This window comes from Camelina sativa, chromosome 9, assembly GCF_030686135.1.
Source record: "Camelina sativa cultivar CO46 ecotype springtype chromosome 9, ASM3068613v1".
Classification (NCBI taxonomy): Eukaryota; Viridiplantae; Streptophyta; class Magnoliopsida; order Brassicales; family Brassicaceae; genus Camelina; species Camelina sativa.
Window position 1 is genome coordinate 19,043,714 of NC_141888.1, and position 20,396 is coordinate 19,064,109.

Sequence of the window (20,396 nt, forward strand, 5' to 3'; positions counted from 1 at the left end):
AGCTCAGGAAGGACTTACACTACACAAAAACATGCCAGTTGTGACCAAAAAATTAGTCCCAAAATGGTCACAAAGTCACTGTTTGAGACTAATTTAGGACTGTTTAAATCGGTCGTTAATTTTTGGTTGCAAATAATAACGGTCGCAAAACGGTCGCTAATTTGCGACCACTTGATGACGTTATATAACGTCGTATATAAGCGACCATTTTGCAACATTTATATAAAGTCACACTTTAAGACTAAAATTTGACAGTTTTAGTAGTATTAAATTTGCGACTTAATTATGACTAATTTGCTAATGTCGAATTTAGGACTAAGCTACAGTGGTCACAAAAGCGTCACGTATTTGCAACTTATTTGTGACGGTCAAAAATTATATATAAAAAAAAAATTAAAATAAAATGACAAATTTGATTTATTATACCAAAAAAGTATTGTATCCAAAAATCTATAACCCAACCAATTCCTAAAACCAAAAGATGCCAAACAACAAGATAACAAGTAGTTCTAAGATGTAGAGGATGAAGTCTTGAGTTCTTGGTTTGCATCTTTAGGAAAATAGTTCTCATCATCTGTAGAAATAAAAAACGTAGACAACAAATAACAACACTGATTATAACCAATTATTCTCAACTTTAATTGAGAGTATATTGGATTGCAAGAACTAAAGGTTTTTAAAACCTCTATGAAATGGCACTTACCACTATATATAGTGTACAACCATGTTATGATACTTGTTGTGTTCCTTCCAATTGATTATCAGCAAGTGCCCTGTGAAAGACAATGTGAATCACAAAAAGAAAAAAATAGAATCCTTGAAACAATAAGAAGAAACAAAGACAAGCATGAAGAAACAATATAAGGTAGTGCTAATCGATTTCTACTTATTTTTTGTAAAGCTCATGTTCAGTAAATATCAGCATCTAGTACAACATACACTATGACAAAGAAACATTGAAGATGAAAAAAAAAATCAATGGTGTGGAACCATTCCATGGGAACAAAACCATATTTTTTCATTGAGACACTACACTTTGATTCAAGTTAAAACAATTATAACAAGTAGACAAAGAAAAGAGTCAAGTTCATGATGAACACATGAAACTAAAAGAGCAAAGCAACAATCATCAATATGTAAAACTAAGAGAAATAAAATGCTGAAACTTCTCACGGCAAAACTAAGAAATATCAATGCTTTATATCTCAAGGTTCTAGAACACGATACTAAAGGTGAGACTTTTAAACAAATCTATCTCAAAAAGAACACAAAATTATCAAACTTTCATGAATAAACGTCAATATATCACCTCGAGATGCTTTTGTCCTTCTTCTTCAGACCATCCTCTTGCTCTTTACATAATTGTTATTAGTTTTCTTCACAATCCACACAAAAACCAATCACTAGTCAGAATTTCGCCAAAATCAGAAGATACGAAGAAGAAGGAGTACCAGATCTAACTAATAGAAGCACTAGACCGTGAATATAATATAGCCCAAGAAACAATTACCAAAATCAAAAGAAATGAAGAAGAAGAAGTAAGAAAAATGGACCAGATCCAACCAATAGAAACACTCACCCAAGCTATCTTCTGATACAGTGAATGGAACTTAGCCCAAGAATCAACTACCGCTCCTCAAACCAAAGTGCCCCAAATTGACGCAATCCCGAATCAGACCCAGTACAATCGTCTGACACATCGGTGCAGTTGGGACAGAGGATACTAAAGCAGCTGATTTTGGATGGATCTTCACCAAATCAGAGGTACAAACTAAAAAGAGAAGGATTTGGAAAAATTTGAGAAAAGCGAAGAGGGTTAATGGAAGGGAAGAGAGAGAAGATATGCAAAAGACTTGGAGAAATTTTTAGTATTCAAGGTGCTAGGTTTTTGTGTGTCTTAACAAAAAGTCACAAATAAATCTCAAATCAGTCACAGCAATATATGGGAGGTAGTAATTCCCGCTTATAATTTTGTTTCAATATTTCACCAAATTAAAGTTGTCACAAAGTGGTCGCAAAATACCGACTCCTTTGCGACGAGATTTGACTACTTATAAATAATTAAGTAGTGGCAAAATGGTCACGTACGTAATGGGTAGCAAAATAGTTACAAATTTGTGAAGATGGTAGCAAAGTAGTCGCAAACTGTAACCTATTTGTCACTCTATTGTACATATCACAAACGTATATGATTATTTATGGCTAAAATTATATAAATGTACATATATATGACTATGATCTTTCATATTCTGATTTTAAAGTAAACTCTATGTTTTAAACATAAAACAATGATATAGTAAGTAAATATTAAAAGTTATACAGCTTCCACATAACATTTTATGAGAAAGACAAGTAACACTTACTAGATGTTATGGATGATACATTTTTAATAATGATAATATTAAGTTTTTTTCTTTGTTGATACAGATTAAGTGTAGATGGTTGTCTAAATATATGTAAAAACGTATAAATTCAAAAAAAAAACTATTCTATTTTGTTAAATTTGTAAAAAAAATCCAAAAGAGTTACAAAAAGGAAACAAATAAGTCACAATCTCATGTGTTGGTCGCAAAATAGTGGGTATTTTGACGACTATGGGAAATTGGTGATATTTTTTTTACCGGTATCGAACTAGGAAGTTTGGTACATAAACTAACTTTCATATTTCCAGCATTTCTACCAGCTTTATTTACGGACAAATAAAATTGCAATTTGGAGTTGCAAAAAAGTCGCAATATTGGGACAGATTTGTGACTCACTGTTTTGACTAAAAATAGAGTTGCTAAGTAGTCTTAAATTATGACTATATTGCGACCAGAAATATATAGTTATCTACTAGTCAGAAAATAGTCGCAAATATAAGACTGTTTTCCAACTATATAATGGTGTCACAAATATGCGACTTTTTAGCTTCTATATTTCATATAGTCGTTTATTAGTCACAAATTGGTTACAAAATCGTCGCAAACTTTTGTGACGAAAAAAAGAGTCACAAAAAGTAGTCTCAATATACATGTTTTCGTGTTGTGTTATTCTTTGCTTTTTGAAAATTTGGACATTCTGTTTTCAAATGACCAATTCCTTTACACTCAAAGCATTTCATCTTCTTCCTCTTTGCCAAAGGGCATTCAGGTTTGTAGTGTCCAAAACCACTGCACTCGTGACATTGCACGTCTTTTCTATGATCAGCCTTCTCCTTATCAGTCTGTTGAAACGATTATTAGGTCTATCTGCATTGTTTTTGTTCCAGCGAGAAGACTCTCTTCCTCAATGTTTTTAAACCCAGACCGGATGAAAGGACCGACCTTGTTTTTTTTTAATAATAAATATAATCTAATAAATAAACTATAACTAGTGGTCCCATACCCACTAGCCACCTAACCACAATCACAACCAACAGCGGAATAACAATACCAATAAATATCCAATAATAACCAATATCATAACCAATAATTATAACATCAACAATATCCAATACTCAAATAACAGGAAACATGAAACCAGCAACCTAGCAATGTTTCTAATCACTCAACTCTAGCAACCTAGCAATGCCAGACAACATCAAATCGAGTCCCTAGAACATCCTCCTCTTCATTGCCTTGATTCCACGATCACACTTTACCTTTACATGCACCACAAACACATATTGCAATGCATGAGTATTTTATAAACACTCAGTAAGGCAATCCTCCCATCTACTGGGCAATACACAAAAGCAATAGAGTCATCTCTAACCATCAACAACAATCAACAAACAACAATAAACAAACCAGGACTCTGCATCGACCGTGCACCAAGATAGTATTATTATCTGAGACCTGATACTCTGAATCCACATCCTTAGAGGCATTCACCAGCCCCAAATCCTTCTCCTGAGCCAACCGTACCCTACTCAGAAGATCTGCTCTATCAACTGCTTCCAAACCCAACGGTTCATGTGAAACAGCACACAAGCTCAAAGCACTGATCTCTCCTAGCAGAGTCTCCATCTCCTGCTCCTGAGCCGAAGCTACCCTCTTCCGACTCAGAGCATCTGCAACTGTGTTAGCCTTACCAGGGTGATAGGCTATCTCCAAATCATAATCCGCCACAAGCTCCATCCACCGCCTCTGTCTCAAATTCAGCTCAGGCTGAGTGAATATATACTTCAGGCTCTTATGATCTGTAAACACTTGTACCTTTGCACCATAAAGATATGATCTCTAAATCTTCAGGGAAAAAACTACAGCAGCCATCTCCAAATCATGAGTAGGATAGTTGCCCTCATGCTTCCGCAACTGCCGCGAAGCATAGGCAATCACCTTCCCATGCTGCATCAACACACACCCCAAACCAACTCTAGATGGATCAGTATAAACCACATAGGGTTCCCCCTGCTCAGGCAAAGCCAACACTGGCGTAGTAGTCAACATCTCCTTAAGGCTTTCAAAGCCCTCCTCACACTCCTGTGACCAAACAAAAGGAACATCCTTCCCTGTCAACTTAGTCATAGGGCGTGCTCTACTTGCAAAACCCTGCACAAACCTCCTATAGTAACCTGCCAAACCTAGGAAACTCCTGATCTCTGTGGCATTCTGCGGTCTAGGCCATTCCCTGATAGCATGAATCTTCTCCGGATCTACAGAAACCCCCTCTGCAAAAACAATATGACCCAGAAAACTCATAATGCCCATACCTCGTCCTGAAAGCCGTCTTCCTCACATCTGCCTCATCAATCGGTATTTGATGATAACCCGACGCCAGATCTACCTTGGAGAACCAAGTAGCACCCCTCAACTGATCCAACAACTCATCCATCCTAGGAAGAGGGTACTTGTTCTTCACAGTGACATGGTTCAAACCCTGATAATCAATACACAACCTGAAACTCCCATCCTTATTCTTGACAAACAACACCGGCGCTCCCCATGGTGATACACTAGGACGGCTGAATCCCTTACTCAACAAATCCTCTAGCTGCTTCTTCACCTCTGCCATCTCTGTTGGAGCCATTCTGTAAGGAGCCTTGGATAACGGTGTCGTCCCCGGTTCTAGTTCAATGGTAAAAGGATCCGACCGAGATGGTGGTAATCCCTGCAAAGACTAAAACGCATCCTCAAACTCCCACTACCGGAATACCGCTAACCGTAGACGTCCCCACTGACTCTAGCATAGATATAGTAACCAAATAAGACTCACAGCCCTTCTCGATCATTCTCCCAGCCTGAATGGCCGAGATCACGAGGCTCCCCGAAGTCGGTCTAATACCCTGAAATACCAACTTCCCTCCTGGACGCTCAAACTCCACCCTACCCTGATGGCAATCCAAATGCACCATATGCCGATGCAACCAATCCATCCCGAGAATAACATCATACAGCTCTACTGGACTGATAAGCAAATCCGATGGCCATGACTCTCCTGTGATCTGAATATCAACCCCTCTAACTCGTCCAATAACTCTCAGGAACTTGCCTCCCGCAACTCTGACAACTCCTGTACGCTCCCCGGGATCCCCTCTGATTCCCGCGCTCTCTGCACACTCTGGAGTAATGAAGCTATGAGAAGCTCCAGAATCAAACATAACATGGGACTTAAACCCGCCCACCAACAAGGTCCCTACACAAACCTCATGTGTTGAGAACCTAACACTTTATCACAGGAAAAACATAAAATCTGAACCTACTAAAAATCACAAAGTTTAAGTACCAGAAATTATACCTGTGATCGCCCCGGCACTGGTTCCACCAGTCTCTACAGTCGTGTAAACCCGTGGCGCCTGCTCAATCCGTGCCACCTGCTGAGCTCCAGGCTGCACCTGCTGCAACGCTGCCACTGCTGCCGGCTGCAACTTGGCACAAAAAGGCCTGATGTGCCCTGTCTCCCTACAATGATAGCATACCCGAGGACCTGCCGTCGGAGCACTCCTCTTGAGACAACTAGCAACCTTGTGATCCTTGCTCCCACAACTGAAGCAACTCGCACAACTCTGCGTAGCCTCCCACCTCCTCTTGGTTCCCTGTGCTGGCCTACCGCCCCTGCTGCTGAGCATTACTAGGCTGAACTGTCGGACCTACTGCCACTGACTGTGCCCGGATATCCTCCTCAATCTCTGCTGCAGTCTCAACCAGCTTGATATATCATGGTTTTTGTGGTTTTTAACCATGATATAAGGAGTCTTTTAGTGTCCTTTCATTTGTTTCTAGATTGTTTTTGAGTCTTTACAGGTTTTTAGCATGAGAGGAGCAAAATAGAGCAATTTGGATGATTCTGGAGCATTTAACCGGAGGAGAACAATTTGGAGTCTAATCCTATGAGGAGCATCGACCGACACCACACAAGAGGGCATCGATCGACACCCCTCTCTGCCGACTCAAGACCCAAGTTTTGGAAGATTTACAATTTTGCCCCAAAGTCTTCCAAAATTGCAACATAAGTCTATGACGTGTTTTAGGACATAAAAATAGTGTTTTTAGGTTTTTAAAACCCTTAAGTTTTATTCTATCAAGTTTTATTTTTCCTGCAACCCTGAGAGATTTTTGAGAGCTTTTGGAGAGAGATCTGCTTTGTAGAGAAGAATTTCTAAACTCCTTCTTACTCTTTTAATCTCTATTTGCATGTTATTCAGAAAGATGTATTGTTCTTCATTAAACATGTCTGAGTAGTTTGTTTGTTAGGTTTAGGGTTTTTCATAGGGATTTTATGATTTATTAGATCTGTTTATTTAGGATTCTTTATCTATCTAGATCTTCATCTTAGGTTGTTTTTCATATTAATTCTTGATTGATCACCTAGAATTAATACTTTAGGAAAATAAATTGATATGAGAATATAATTGATTTTCCTGATAAAACCTTTTGATGAGCAAAATTATTACTTGCAAAGAGATTTGATTTAATAATTTTGTGAACAATCTAAACATGATTTTATTGCTGATTTTTAACCTAGAATTTTACAAAGAGATTTGGATTTTCTGTTTTAAATTTAGATATTATTTGCAGTGAGAACTGATTTAATTTACAAAAGTGTTTAGAGTTCTAGATCTGTTCTTAATTGCTTGAATCCTAAATTATTGATTGATTTAATAATTCATAATTTCCTGAGAAATTCCCTAGACCTAGCTTTTTGATCTTCTGAATTTACAACAAGTTTTATTTAATATTTTGCATTGCTTTAATTTAATTTAATATGTTTAGCATAATTGAAAAACTCTATAATTTATTGTGTAGACTTGAGTCCTTGTGGAATTCGACCCCTAAGTATTGCATTGACCTCTTAATTTGAGAGAGTAGCTCTAGGGTTTAATTTGAGCATATCAAATTTTGGCGCCGTTGCCGGGGACTCTTTGATCTACCATTAGATTTGAGTTTTAGATTTTGTCTAAATTTTTCTTTATATTTGAAACTTACACCTTTTTGTTTTTCTTCTCTTTGGTGTTTCAGGTGCATGCCTCCTAGACCTCACACAAGGAACAACAAGTCTGGTCCTACTGTGAATCTTTCAAACCAAGAGTTGGGAAAACTTGAGCGTGAGAACAGAAAAGCAACCAAGTCTCTGAAGAAGGTTAATCCGATCATTCTGATGCCGGATGAGGCTGGTGTTTTGAGGGATCAAGATGGCCACTTGCGCAATGAGCAGGGCCAAAAGCTTGATGCAGAAGGAAACGTGATTGCTGAACCTGTTGTCAACGAGCAGGCTGTCATGAACCAGCAAGCTGGTGTCGTTGATGATCCGAATCTCGGTGTCGATCGACACCAACCAGGTGGCATCGATCGACACCCACCTGCTGCAGACGTACATGGAGCTGCCAACCACGTCCAGAACCCAGTTCAAAGACAGGATCAAAACCGGGACCTGATATGGACCATTGCTGACTATAACCAGGCTGATCTTGTGTATGAGAACCGGTCTGCTATTGTTCCTCCACAATTCCAGAGGAATGATTTTTAGCTTAAGCCTGCTTATTTTCAACTGGTTGGGCAGAGACCTTTCTCAAACCTGCCCCATGAGAAGCCTCTAGACCACATTGAGCACTTTGAGGATCTTGTGACCAGTATCAAGGCTAATGGAGTGACTGAGGACTTCATATTCTGCAAGCTTTTCCCATACTCACTTGCAGGAGAGGCATCTCAGTGGTTGAAGTAGTTGCCAGCTGGATCTCTGACAAACTGGCATGATATCAAGGTGGCTTTCTTCAACCATTTCTATGATGATGCAATGTCAGATGAGCTGAGAGTGAAGATCACTTCATTCAAGCAAGGACATGATGAAGCTTTCAAGGCAGCTTGGGTGAGGTTCAAAGCTTATCAAAGGGACTGTCCACACCATGGTTTTTCAAGGGTACAACTGTTGAGTATCTTCTTTAGAGGGTGTGATTGGAAGTATCAGTTAGCTTTGGATGCTGCAAGTCATGGGAACTTCAAGACAAGATTTCCAGAAGATGCTGAAGTTTTGATTGAGAATTTGGCTTCTAGCAATAGCACTAAAAGAGCTGATGCTGAAAGAAAGAGACTGCATGGAGAGTTTGATTCAAACCAGCTAGCTTCTGTTAATGCTAAGCTGGATTCAGTGCATAATCTTCTTGTGGGAAAGAAGTCAGTCCAATTTGCTGCTGAAGTTGAGACATTTGAGCCAGAGTCAGAGAATACAGAGGAGAATGTCAACTATGTGTATGGAGCTGGGTATCAGGGACAGAGATTTGGTAATCAGCAAGGTAACAGACCTTACCATGGTGACCATAAGCAGCAACGGAACAATGGATATACAAGGACCTATGGGAACTCATCCTATCAGTCTCCACCTCCTAAGAATTCTTCAGAGAGTAGAATGGAAGCCATGCTTGAGCAGCTTTTGCAAGGACAGGAGCAATTGACAGTGACATTCAATGGGAAGATTGAAAATGTCTACACTGAGCTGAATGGAAAGATTGAAGCATTGAACATCCATGTCAAGAAGTTGGAGAATCAGGTTCTTCAGATTGTTGGGTCTGTCAAACGACAAGAGGGTTTTCTCCCTGGAAGAACTGAGTCAAACCCCAAGCATGCTTGTAATGCCTTATCTGTGAGGGATGAAGATGCTGTTGAAATTGCTTCTGCAGAACAGGAAGAGAAATCGACCAAATTCTCGGGTTCAGATGATGGTGTCGGTCGACACCCTTCTCAGACAGAATCGGAAAACACAAAATCTCAGGTTCCAGCTGTTGTTGAAAGGGTCTACAAGCCTAAGGTTCCTTTTCCCAAGCCAAGAAGGTCTAAGCAGGAGCTTGAGGAAGCTAGATGCAAGGCTATGATGGACAAGGTGATGATTGAGATGCCATTGATTGATGTAGTGAAGCTTTCACCACCACTTAGGCGCTATGTCAAGAGAATGGTATCAAATGGTTTGAGCCCTGAGGAAGGAGCACTGCTTACTAAGGATGTCAGTGCAATTCTGTTAAACCAGCCTCCACAGAAGAAGAAAGAGAAGAAGCAGGAGGTGGGTGTCTCTAAGGAAGTGAGTGCAATCATTCAATGTAAGACTGCGGAGAAGTTACCAGATCCTGGAAGCTTTGTACTTGATTGCTCTATCTCCACAGGAAGGTTTGCACACTCACTTTGTGACCTTGGTTCTAGCATCAACTTGATGCCACATTCTGTTGCTGTGAGACTAGGGATGACAGAATTCAAGCCAACTCAGATTTCTCTTATCTTGGCTGATCGATCCCGAAGAATTCCTGAAGGTTTTTTAGAGGATATTCCAATTAAGGTGGGCAACTTCATGATTCCCACTGACTTTGTGGTGCTGAAGTATGATATAGAGCCTAAAGATCCTCTCATCTTAGGAAGATCTTTCTTGGCTACAGCTGGTGCAGTCGTTGATGTGCAGAAGAGACACATAGAACTGAATGTGGATGGTTTGAGTATGAACTTTGAGATGGATAAGCTGAGGAGAGCTCCTACTATTGATGGACACACTTTTTCTGTTGAAAAGGTTTCTGTTACACGAGCAATAGGCTCAGTGTCGATCGACACTACCACAGTGTCGATCGACACCCCTCCACGACCGAGACAGAACAACTCCAAAACTGATGCTCCAAGTCTGAAACCTGTTCCCAAACAGAAAGTCTCCCACTCCACCCTCCAGAGTCCTCAGGTAAGGCAAAGGTACACCTCTTCTGCACCTAATCCTCCTCTTATCATCAATAAGACCTTCAAAGATAAAAAAAAAAAAAAAAACTGTTTTCCAGTTAACCAAGCTACGAGATTATCGTAGAGTGCTTGTTTATTCTGTTGATGATTTTGCAGGACAGAAAAGATACCCTCCCATACCTAAATCCCGCCCTGGTCCTATTCTTAGCATCATTGGCAGACCTCATGCACCTAAAGCTTATACACCACCTTGGATGAAGAGGACTTCAATGCCATGTTCTGCTCCTCCGGATGCTTGTGCTCCAACACAGTCAAGCTAATGACTGAAAACAAGCGCTTAGTGGGAGGCAACCCACTGGTAGGTTTTTCTTTTTCTTTTGATTTTGATTTTTATTTATTTTATTTTTATTTTTGCTTTCCTCTTACTTGATAACACTGGGGAGAGTGTTGTTTATGTCTGGGGGAGGTTGTCTACTAACTCTGTTTTCTGTTTTTGAATTTCAGTTGTGTCAGTCAAAACCATAAAGTTTGAGTCAAATTTTTCAAAATTTTTCTTTTTGTCTTTGGGAATTATGATCTTGACTAATGATTTCTCTTATTTGGCTAACACTCTAATGATTATTTGTTTATGCTTGATCTCAGAACTGAAGCTTAGAAAGACTATGAGCCTTATCAACAATCCTGAAAGCCCTTATTCAATGGATATCTGATTGATCTAACGTTGTCTCAACTTTTATCAGGATTTTAACCGAACTTAATCTCTTACTTTGGGGTTGGAAATCAGTGGACTAGACTTCTTCTTCATGCCATACAAGACAGTGCAATTTTTCAAAGTATGTCTCCCCTCTCTCTTCCCTTCAGTGCTCTAAAAAAAGAGAATAAAAGATGAGATGATTTTGATCAGTTTAGAGAGGTAGGTAAATTACCAGTGACCTCATTATTCTACTCTTGAGTCAAATGATCACACAAAGCTTGTAAGCGAGGGGTAGGTAAATTATTGATGGCCCCGGTATTCGCTTACACCTTTGATTAGAAGAAAAAAAATAAGAGAAAAAAAAATTGGAAGTGAGAAAAGTGAGAGGAAAGGAGATGTAAGAAGAATGTCTTGGCCTGAAGAGAATCCATATGCCACTGATGAATACACCCAAGGTAATAACTAACCTGTACTTGCTTTAATTTATATAATGAGATGACAATGGAGATTTCAGAGATTCCAAAGGATTGTGGGATTTGAGTAAGGAATGTTGATGCTTATCATGGTTGAGTATAAGAAGTAAGTTCTTGAGTTAGGTAAATGAAGAGTGCAAATAAAGAATCATCATGCAGTTGAGTGAGTTCCCTGTTTTCAAACCTCTTTCACAGGTCTAAGTTTTTGTTTTGCTTGAGGGCAAGCAAAGGCTAAGTCTGGGGGAGTTGATATATCATGGTTTTTGTGGTTTTTAACCATGATATAAGGAGTCTTTTAGTGTCTTTTCATTTGTTTCTAGATTGTTTTTGAGTCTTTACAGGTTTTTAGCATGAGAGGAGCAAAATAGAGCAATTTGGATGATTCTGGAGCATTTAACCGGAGGAAAACAATTTGGAGTCTGATCCTATGAGGAGCATCGACCGACACCATACAAGAGGGCATCGATCGACACCCCTCTTTGCCGACTCAAGACCCAAGTTTTGGAAGTTTTACAATTCTGCCCCAAAGTCTTCCAAAATTGCAACATAAGTCTATGACGTGTTTTAGGACATAAAAATAGTGTTTTTAGGTTTTTAAACCCTTAAGTTTTATATTTCCTGCAACCCTGAGAGATTTTTGAGAGCTTTTGGAGAGAGATATATAGTTATCTGCTAGTCATAAAATAGTCGCAAATATAAGACTGTTTTCCAACTATATAATGGTGTCACAAATATGCGACTTTTTAGCTTCTATATTTCATATAGTCGTTTATTAGTCACAAATTGGTCACAAAATCGTCGCAAACTTTTGTGACGAAAAAAAGAGTCACAAAAAGTAGTCTCTGATATATGATGTTTTTATCGGTTTTGAGTCTTTGTTTTCTCTCTAATTTTATATTTTTTATTGAGTCAAAGTGTGTTTTTGGAGTTTTTTGGTCCTTTATCGAGTCTTTACAGGTTTTAGGACACTTTGGAGGAAATTGGAGGAAAATGAGCTATTCAGGATACAAACAAACATATGAGATGAATGTTGGTCCACGTGAAAACCCGCCTACTAGAGGGACCCGCCTGGCTAAGCAACAAAGTCTAACCCGACAACTTTCACGTCAAAACCCGCCTACCTAAGATACCCGCCTGGCTGAGAAATGTCTTAACCAGGCCGTTACCTTTTTTTACGCTATTTGGAGAGCTTTATAAATACCTTTTATTTGCTAGGAGAAAAACACTAAGTTTTATTCTACGCTTTCATTCTGCTACCTGAGACTTTTTGTAAGCCACTCTTTTGGGATTCTAGAGATTGATCCTCATTGACAATTTGGAGAAGATTTCTAAACCCTTTCTTATTATTTCTGCAATTTAATCATGTTTTCTTCATCTATGATTTATGATTTCTCTTTTGCTATGTGTGAGTAGTTCTCTAATTGGGTTTTAGGGTTCCAATTAGGAGATTCAATGAATTGATGTTTTAATTATTGTTTGGAGTTCTTAATCTTTAGGTTCTTTGATTCACATGATCTTAATGCTAAAATAGGACTGATCACCTTGTTTTAGACTCTAGGTTTTTCTATGCATCAAAAGTGTTCGATAGAATGCCTGAATGAGTGTGAATTGAGCAATGTATTTCTAGCCTACGAAAGTTGATGTTGGGACGCATTGTGAACTTAATGAACTTGATTGTAATGCAAATTTGGCTAGGAGGTTGCAAATGAAAGTTTAGCAAACTAGTAGTCAAGTTTAGTTTCTAATGCCTTGAAAGAGGGTTAGTCTGTTATTGTGTTCATGTTCTAGAACGGTTCTTAATTATTGAATTCCATATTTCATTTTCTCATTAGGCATTGATCTCTGAAATACCCTATGACCCAATGTTTTAATCTTATAAGCTAATCGATTTTATTTCTTGCATTTTTATTTACAATTCTGAAACCAAACAAATTATCTTTCGTTCGCTTTAGCTATTTACGACTCTCGAAAATCTTTAGTGTACCATTGGTCCTTGTGGATTCGACCCCGTATATACTGCCTTGTGGTTAAGTGTATCGGGTAATTACTCGAGCAATCAAGTTGGCGCCGTTGCCGGAGACCAATTGCGTTACCTAGAGATTTAGGATTAGTTTATAGTCTAGAGCATTTTTATTACAATTGTTAACTAAAGCTGTTTCTCTCTTTTGGTGTTTTCAGGTGTATGACCCGCAGTGCAGGCTCTTCACACTTAGAACAATATCACGAAGACTTGGGAAAGTTTGAGAGAGAGAATAGGAGAAAGAAAAGACTTGCTGAAATGGCTGATGATTTAGCTGGTCGAAATGTTGGCAATGTTGATGATGAACATCATGAAGATGAACATCATGGAGAGTTTGAGGATCCCCCTCCTGCTGGGAACGTTAATCCTCCTGCTGGTGGAGAGGCTGCCCGTGCAGCTGCACAAAGAGAAGCTGTGCGTCACGAAGCTGCCCGTTTAGCTGCTTTTAATCAAAGACCAGCAAATGTTCGACAGACTTTGAGGGAACATGATGCTCCCAATGCCGAGATGTACCGCCGAGGTATCCAACATCCTCCAATCGCCAGAAATGATTTTGAGATCAAACCGGCACTGTTGGGTTTAGTGAAGCAAAATCAGTTTCATGGTTTACCGTCAGAGAACCCAGTTTATCATTTGGAGTACTTTGAGGATATATGTGGCACGACACGAATGAATGGGGTACCTGATGATGCTGTCAAATGCAGGTTGTTCTCATTTTCTCTGAGTGATAAAGCTCATCGCTGGTTTAAGTCGTTGAAGGGAGATACCATTCGAACATGGGATGAGTATAAAGCTGCGTTCTTGGGACAATATTTTACTCAAGCAAGGACTACTATTCTTAGGAATAAGATTTCAGGCTTCCAGCAACATGCTACTGAGTCATTCCATGAGGCTTGGGAAAGGTTCAAAGACTATAAGAGAGAATATCCTCACCATGGATTCACACCAGAATCACTCATCAACACGTTCTACAGAGGGGTTGATGAGAGGTATAAGATGGCCCTGGATACAGCTAGTAATGGGGACTTCATGACCAAAACAGAAGGAGAAGCTGAGATTTTGATTGAGAACCTAGCTGCTAGCAACAGTAATCATTGTGTTGACTATGATAGGACAATGAGAAGTAATGGAGGAGGAGAATCAAAACAGATTGCTGAGTTGACTGCAAAAGTGGAGCAGCTTTTGAGAAGAGATCAGAGGAGTTTGAATTTCTATGATGATACTGGTGATGGTAAGGTTTATCAGGAAGGTGCTGGAGATGGTTCTGAGGAATTACAAGCTGAGCTGAATTACGTGAACCAAGGATATCAGAACAATGGTTTCAACCAAGGCTACAAGAATCACCCCAACCTCTCTTACCGGAGCACTATTGTTGAGAACCCACAGGATCAGGTATATCCACCACAACAGTTTCAACAAAAGCAGTTTATACCAGGGCAAGGAAACTACAATAAGCCATTTGTGCCTCAGGGACAAGGACAGGGAAATGGATATAGTCAAGGAGGTTTTCAGCAAAAACCCCAGTTTAACAACTTCCAGGGAAGTTACCAAGCACCAGTTCAAGCTCCTGTGAGCAACACTTCTACGTCTTCTTCAAGGGATAATGAAATGAAGTTGATGATGCAGCGATTCTTGAAGGTCAGGTGAAGAATGCTGCTGAAATCAATGTTAAGGTTGATAGCATGTATCAGGATCTCAATGGGAAGTTCACAACACTATCTTCACATGTTAAAACTCTTGAGAACCAAGTAGCTCAGATTTCTTCTGCCTCTACGCGACCATCAGGTGTTTTACCAGGGAAAAGTGAACCCAAAAATAAAGAGCATTGTTATGCTGTTATGATTCAAGAAGAACCTGGAGAAGTTGTTGAGAGAGGTCATCAAGAAGCTGCAAATGAGAGTATTATCTCTGAGAAGGAAGTTCTTGTTGTTGATGTTGCTGTAGATAATGAGATTGTAGGAGATGATGAGCCACCATACGTTGCACCACCACCATATGTTCCTAAGCTCCCATTTCCAGGTCGTCTAGCGGAAGCTAAAATGCAGGTTGAAAAGGCGAAAGCTCGCTTTGATGAAGTTATGAAAGAGTTTCACATCGAACTCCCATTCCTAGAGTCAATAAAGAATACAAAAACATACAAGAAATGTTTGAAGGATGTCTTGTCTTACAAGAGGAGCATTGAAGAAGGGGTCATGATGATTTCAACTGGGAAGGCATATGTGCATTTTGAGAAGCAGGAAAAACATCAAAGGAACAAGGAGAAAATCCTTGCAATGGCACACTTGAAAGAAGAGGTAGAGATGGTTAGTTCTGACTGCAATGCTACCATCCCGATTGAGATTCCTAAGAAGCTTGGAGATCCAGGGAGTTTTGTACTACCTTGCCAAATTGGGAGATTCATGTTTGAGAGATGTTTATGTGACTTGGGAGCTAGTGTCAATTTGATGCCGCTTTCTGTGTCAGAGCGTTTGGGAATCACCAATTTCAAACCGTCAAGGATCTCCTTAGTGCTTGCTGATCGTTCTGTGCGATCTCCAGTTGGGTTGGTGGAGGATGTGCATGTTAGAGTTGGGAACTTCTACATCCCAACTGACTTCACAGTTTTGGAGCTTGATAAAGAACCACATGATCCTCTCATTCTTGGTCGCCCATTCTTACATACCGTTGGGGCTATGATTGATGTAAAAAAACAGCAAATTCACTTGCAGATTGGTGACCATACTCAGGAATTTGACATGAGAAGGTTGCTGAAAAAACCTACTATTGGAGGACAAGCCTTTTCAATTGAAACCATTGATGATCCTAGGGATAAGTATGCGAATACATGCATTGGTTGGAGTGAGGTCAAGGAAGTCTTGGATGGAGACCTTCAAATTCCAGTAAAAAAGGTTAGTGCTACTTGCAAGGTTAAGCCCAAATGGATAAAGGAAAATCCTCATGTAACCTTGACACCTATGAAGTGTGTTGGAGATACCATAGAGTATAAGGTGCAGTGTAAGGGAACCTCAAAACCTTTTTCAAAAGCTAGGAGTATTCTAACTTCAGAATTGAAAGAAAAAGGTCGAAAAGCTGTGAAAGGGGTTATGAGTAGAGTTCTGAAGCTAAAGATGAATGATTGGGGACCTTGTTTTGGAGCAAGTCCTTGTGCTCATACTCATTAGTTCACAAGAATCCGGTCAAGCTAGTGACATGAAACAAGCGCTTTGTGGGAGGCGACCCACCAGGTATTTCAGTTTTTACTAATTCTTTTTCTTTTAAATTTCTTTTGAGTCTGTTTGACCTCTTTTCTTGGATTTGTTTTCACACCGAGACGGTGTGAAGCAAGTCTGGGGGAAGGTGTCATATGTCTACTAATCTTGTTTGCTTTGGTTGTTTTTCCTTTGTTGCTTTCTTTTGAGTCAGTCAATTTGTTTTATCGAGTCAAAAGTGTGTTTTATTGTGTCAAAATGTTGGTTGAGAATTATGAGCTTTTCTTAGGGAATTGCACCATGCTTGATTCATTGCCTTGGGACCATTTAGCATTGTTTAAGGATGACTTGGAAGTTTAGAAAAAATCATGACTTGATCACTTCAATAATTCCTGTCACTTTGAAATTTGGATGATTTGAGCTTGACCTTGCTTATTTGAACTTAATATGAACTTATTATATCTCACTTAGGGGGTTGAGAATCATGTAATGGATCATACATTCAGAGTTTAGTTTACACCATTTTTACCACTCTTTGTAAATTCTGAATGGCTAGACTCGTCTTTAGTCTAGTACCACACCTTTACCCATATCCTTGCTTCATACCACTCGCATTCTTGATCATCATCATCATGTGCATTCATGTGCAAAAACTACGGAGTATACAGACCGACATAGCTTTCCTCTAGTTAGGATTGTCATTGTAGTTTGTTTGGGTGACTGATATTGAGTTTTTGTGGTTGTGTGGTTATGTTCATAAGCATGTGTTGAGTTTCCATGATTTAGTTCTTTTGATGCAATTTTGTGAGACGAGAACCGGTTCCACTCCCCCTATAAAAAAGAGAAGAAAAAAAAAAGAAAAACAAAACATGAGAATGAAAAAAAAAAAAAAAGAAGAAAATGGGAAAGGAGTAAGAATGGAACCGGAAAAGTCAGAGTGCTCTTATTTATTTATCAAAAGCATCTAGAACAATAATGATTTGTTTGGGGTTTAGCGTTGGTATCCGAGTTAGAGGGAAGCTGTGTACCTCCTAATTGGTCTGTGTCTCACTGTGATTTTGCATAATGATTTGCATCCGTTCGGATTGCTGGAAACCTTAAACACTTGAGCCACCTTGAAATTGTCCTTACACCTAGACCATAATGTGTTCGATATCCCCTTTGTGAGAGTGCACGCATTTACTAATGAATGTTAAAAGGTTAAGCTATCTGAGTCTGAAAGTATTTGCGATCATAGGATTTATGAAGCTGCTACGGTCATGGCAAAGTAAGATTTAGTACGGTTTGATATGAGCTTTGTGATAGTGGTTTGCAGGCAATTGTTAGATAGCATGATCCCAGAAGAATATGTGAATTCTCGCGTTTTCAAACCTCTTTCCTTGGCAAAGGTTTTTGTTTTGCTTGAGGGCAAGCAAAGATCTAAGTCGGGGGAAGTTGACATATGATGTTTTTATCGGTTTTGAGTCTTTGTTTTCTCTCTAATTTTACATTTTTTATTGAGTCAAAGTGTGTTTTTGAAGTTTTTTGGTTCTTTATCGAGTCTTTACAGGTTTTAGGACACTTTGGAGGAAATTGGAGGAAAATGAGCTATTCAGGATACAAACAAACATATGAGATGAATGTTGGTCCACGTGAAAACCTGCCTACCAGAGGGACCCGCCTGGCTAAGCAACAAAGTCTAACCCAACAACTTTCACGTCAAAACCCGCCTACCTAAGATACCCGCCTGGCTGAGAAATGTCTTAACCAGGCCGTTACCTTTTTTTACCCTATTTGGAGAGCTTTATAAATACCTTTTATTTGCTGGGAGAAAAACCCTAAGTTTTATTCTAAGTTTTATTCTACGCTTTCTTTCTGCTACCTGAGACTTTTTGTAAGCCACTCTTTTGGGATTCTAGAGATTGATCCTCATTGACAATTTGGAGAAGATTTCTAAACCCTTTCTTATTATTTCTGCAATTTAATCATGTTTTCTTCATCTATGATTTTTGATTTCTCTTTTGCTATGTGTGAGTAGTTCTCCAATTGGATTTTAGGGTTCCAATTAGGAGATTCAATGAATTGATGTTTTAATTATTGTTTGGAGTTCTTAATCTTTAGGTTCTTTGATTCACATGATCTTAATGCTAAAATAGGACTGATCACCTTGTTTTAGACTCTAGGTTTTTCTATGCATCAAAAGTGTTCGATAGAATGTCTGAATGAGCGTGAATTGAGCAATGTATTTCTAGCCTGCGAAAGTTGATGTTGGGACGCATTGTGAACTTAATGAACTTGATTGTAATGCAAATTTGGCTAGGAGGTTGCAAATGAAAGTTTAGCAAACTAGTAGTCAAGTTTAGTTTCTAATGCCTTGAAAGAGGGTTAGTCTGTTATTGTGTTCATGTTCTAGAACGGTTCTTAATTATTGAATTCCATATTTCATTTTCTCATTAGCCATTGATCTCTGAAATACCCTATGACCCAATGTTTTAATCTTATAAGCTAATCGATTTTATTTCTTGCATTTTTATTTACAATTCTGAAACCAAACAAATTATCTTTCGTTCGCTTTAGCTATTTACGACTCTCGAAAATCTTTAGTGTACCATTGGTCCTTGTGGATTCGACCCCGTATATACTGCCTTGCGGTTAAGTGTATCGGGTAATTACTCGAGCAATCAGTCTCAATATACATGTTTTCGTGTTGTGTTATTCTTTGCTTTTTGAAAATTTGGACATTCTGTTTTCAAATGACCAATTCCTTTACACTCAAAGCATTTCATCTTCTTCCTCTTTGCCAAAGGGCATTCAGGTTTGTAGTGTTCAAAACCACTGCACTCGTGACATTGCACGTCTTTTCTATGATCAGCCTTCTCCTTTTCAGTCTGTTGAAACGATTATTAGGTCTATCTGCATCGTTTCTGTTCCAGCGAGAAGACTCTCTTCCTCAATGTTTTTAAACCCAGACCGGATGAAAGGACCGACCTTTTTTTTTTAATAATAAATATATAAATATAATATAATAAATAAACTACAACTAGTGGTCCCATATCCACTAGCCACCTAACCACAATCACAACCAACAGCGGAATAACAATACCAATAAATATCCAATAATAACCAATATCATAACCAATAATTATAACATCAACAATATCCAATACTCAAATAACAGGAAACATGAAACCAGCAACCTAGCAATGTTTTTAATGACTCAACTATTTGAGATTCTTTGATTGGAGCACAAGATATATGCATATCTAGAAAGAAGATTTAGGCTTATATTATATTAGGAAAGTAGGTCATAGGATGTATCATATATATTGTTCTATCAAGGCAAACATGTTATTTGGCCGTTTGGAAAAATCTTTTAAGACTTTAGCAAAATAAGCTTTTAGGGTTCTTGGGGTTTTTAGAGTGATTAAGAATTGGCCAGTGACAAGTCTTTGAGGCTGGGTGTAAAGCTGATTAAACACATCTTGTAAGGTGGTTTATATAATTCTTAATAAGAAAAGAAGTTCTTTTCATTACTGTCTACATCTTGTTTTTACAATTGGTATCAGAGCGGTCAACCGACGAGAGCTTGATACTCAAAACAGATTGAGATCTTGAGACAGAGATGGATTCAGTTAATAAATTAATGATGCTTCAGAAGCCTGTGATGTTGGATGATAGAGGTTAGGTCGCTGGAAGGTCCGAATGGTTCAGTTGATCCATAATCTAGGAGAGGATGCTTGGACGACTGTTGAGGAAGGCTGGGAACCTCCTTATGAGAAAACTGAAGCTGGTGACAAGATCACTAAGCCTAAGGCTCGCTGGACGGTGGAAGAGAAGAGCTTGTCAAAGTATAATGCTAGAGCTCTTAATGCTATATTTGGAGCTGTAAACGATGATGAGTTTAAAAACCCAAAAACCGGTGAACCATTAAACCGG

At 38.9% G+C, this 20,396-nt stretch overlaps 1 long non-coding RNA gene and 2 other non-coding genes across 3 annotated transcripts; all 3 read right to left on the reverse strand.

Annotated features, from left to right (window-relative positions):
- Positions 1–358: 358 nt before the first annotated feature.
- LOC104772995 (uncharacterized) lies at positions 359–2,024 on the reverse strand. Its single transcript, XR_765006.3, has 4 exons — positions 1,580–2,024; positions 1,310–1,376; positions 704–773; positions 359–574 (listed from the first exon to the last, which is right to left on the reverse strand). It is a non-coding gene; the product is annotated as an uncharacterized LOC104772995 (long non-coding RNA).
- A 6,181-nt stretch (positions 2,025–8,205) lies between these two features.
- LOC147938304 (small nucleolar RNA R71) lies at positions 8,206–8,312 on the reverse strand. The gene has a single exon (XR_015567660.1). It is a non-coding gene; the product is annotated as a small nucleolar RNA R71 (small nucleolar RNA).
- A 5,815-nt stretch (positions 8,313–14,127) lies between these two features.
- Positions 14,128–14,234, reverse strand: LOC147938305 (small nucleolar RNA R71). Its single transcript, XR_015567618.1, has one exon. It is a non-coding gene; the product is annotated as a small nucleolar RNA R71 (small nucleolar RNA).
- Between the last annotated feature and the right edge of the window lie 6,162 nt (positions 14,235–20,396).